The sequence below is a fragment of the Bison bison genome, unplaced genomic scaffold, assembly GCF_000754665.1.
Source record: "Bison bison bison isolate TAMUID 2011002044 unplaced genomic scaffold, Bison_UMD1.0 scf7180017859065, whole genome shotgun sequence".
Classification (NCBI taxonomy): domain Eukaryota; kingdom Metazoa; phylum Chordata; class Mammalia; order Artiodactyla; family Bovidae; genus Bison; species Bison bison.
This window is the reverse complement of record NW_011489637.1, coordinates 4,266-6,382: the sequence shown is the minus strand read 5'-3', so window position 1 is coordinate 6,382 and position 2,117 is coordinate 4,266. Positions and strand designations below refer to the sequence as shown.

The window sequence follows — 2,117 nt, the reverse complement described above, 5'->3', positions numbered from 1 at the left end:
AAAGAAAGATGTATGCTCATCACACAAACTCAGGATGACTCCTCTATTGCTTCTCTACTTAGGGTCTGAGGTTGTGTCTGACCCTAGCTGTTTAATTCTATTTCAAAAGAGTGGGATAAAGGCAGCTCTCAGAGCAGAAAGGGGTGCTTTTGCTTCCCCAAACTGATTCTGATATCAAAGCCTCTAATTTGCTCCAGGACTAGGAGGGATGAAGGAGCAGGAAAAAGGGGAAGATTCAAACATCTGGGCTGTAGGAAGCAGGTGGACAGTCAGAGATCCAAGGAAGAACAGTTTCCCTTTGCATTTCTTACTTTGTATTGAAGGATGCTCAAATTACCTTCTTTGAACTTTTCTTATCTAATATCTAGCTAGCCTTGTTGTTGTGTTGAATCTGAGATAATACCGGAACAGTGCTAGGTACATAGTGAACAGTTCTTTAAAACTGGCTATTTTTCTTCCCAAAGGGGACATTAGCCTGGCATAGGACCCTAAAGATGCTATTTCCATCTCAGCTCCTACAGACTCCCAGGCCCAGGCCCAGGCCCAGTCTTGGTGACACCCTGTTGCTTTGTTCCCCTGAGGCTTTGGGCCAGTTTATTGGCGGGGGTGGGGGGTGGGGGGGACTTCAGGTTTTACTGCCAAGGGAAAGGTTTAACTGGGATTCCACCCAGGAAGGCCATCTGAGATTCCAGTCCTGCCAGGTGGACCCCTAAACCAGGGTTTCACTTCCTGGGGGCTTGAGGGGAATAAGGGAAGCTGGGCTTCTCAGCATGGTTGACCCCTCCTCCAGCTCCTGAGGAAACTCTACCGTTTATATCCAGCCAAAAGGAATCTTCAGACCAGGGAACAAGGGAAGGAGTTGCGGGCTTCGGGTTAATTGGCCACGCCCATTTTTGGCCTTTCACGCTACCCCCCACCCCAACACTCCCCCCACCCCATCTTCAGCAGTCTAGCCTTTTCTCTCTCCCCTTCTACTCCACCCCAAGCACTTCACACACCCTTAGGCAGCGCCGCAGTGCTTTTGAGGGTGAAAGACCCGAAATGTCTAATGGCTCGCCCCTGCATGGCTTTGAGGGTTCCAGGAATCAAAGGGTTTGGGTTCGGCGGGGTGCCGGGTACATGTTCCGCTAGAGGTTTTGAGGGAAGACTGAGAAGGAAAAGGGAAGGTATCTGAGTGCCCAGAGATTCTCAGCGAGGCATGGCTGGGATCCGGGGAGCGAAGGAGAAAAGGAGGACTGAGGGGGTGGGGGGAGGAAAGACTTGGGAGCCTGTAAGTTTACGGCAATTAATTACTTCAGGGAGATTATTTAGGGGTTTTGTTTAGGATCTGATGGGCAGTATTTAATCTTCAGCCACTGGACTGTGCGCGCATTTGCAGGTACTTACGGTAGTTGAAGGCCCGCTCCGCTGTTGGAGATTCTCCAGTGAGCTCCTCCAGATGCCGCAAACTGCCCGGCACGAGAAGAGCAGTCTAAGGACAGCCTCTCCAGTCTCAGGGCCCCGCCTCCCTCTCTCCCCCGCCCTCCCGGCCGCTCCAACCTCCCCGCCTCCCGCCGCCAGGCTCTGGGAGTCCACCTACACTAACTCTCTAACACCTGCAGTCCTCTGACGGCCGGGATTTCCACGCCCCTCCTCAGCTCCCGCCTCTCTCTCGATCCCCTGCAGGGGTTGCTGGAGCCGAATTCAGGCCCCTACCCCCTCGCTCAACGCTCGGAGTTTCTCTGGGTCATTGTATTCAGGAGAGGAGAGGGCCAGCTCTCAAGTCCGGCAAAGCTGTAGATCCCTTCTCTCCAGCTCCCCAATGCCTTTAAAGGGATCTCAGATCTTTCTTTCACACCCCCACTGAAGCATAAACACCGCCACCAAGGCTTAAATGCCTACTATGTGCCTCTGAGGCCTTGGGCATCTATTATTTCTAATCTTCATGTGAGTGAAAGTGAAGTCGCTCAGTCGTGTCCGACTCTTTGCGACCCCGTGGGTTGCCTATCAGGCTCCTCAGTCCATGGGATTTTCCAGGCAAGAGTGCTAGAATGGATTGCCATTTCCTTCAGGGGATCTTCCCGACCCAGGAATCGAACCCGGGTCTCCCGCATTGCGGGCAGACGCTTTACCGTCTG

General features: G+C 53.0%; 1 protein-coding gene across 1 annotated transcript in view; it reads right to left on the bottom strand.

Annotated features, from left to right (window-relative positions):
* IGSF1 (immunoglobulin superfamily, member 1) overlaps positions 1–1,451 on the bottom strand; it is a gene marked incomplete at its 3' end in the record, with an annotated part of 14,311 nt that extends 12,860 nt beyond the window's left edge. The window contains exon 1 of the mRNA XM_010830579.1: positions 1,387–1,451. The remainder of the gene's footprint in view (positions 1–1,386) is intronic.
* Between the last annotated feature and the right edge of the window lie 666 nt (positions 1,452–2,117).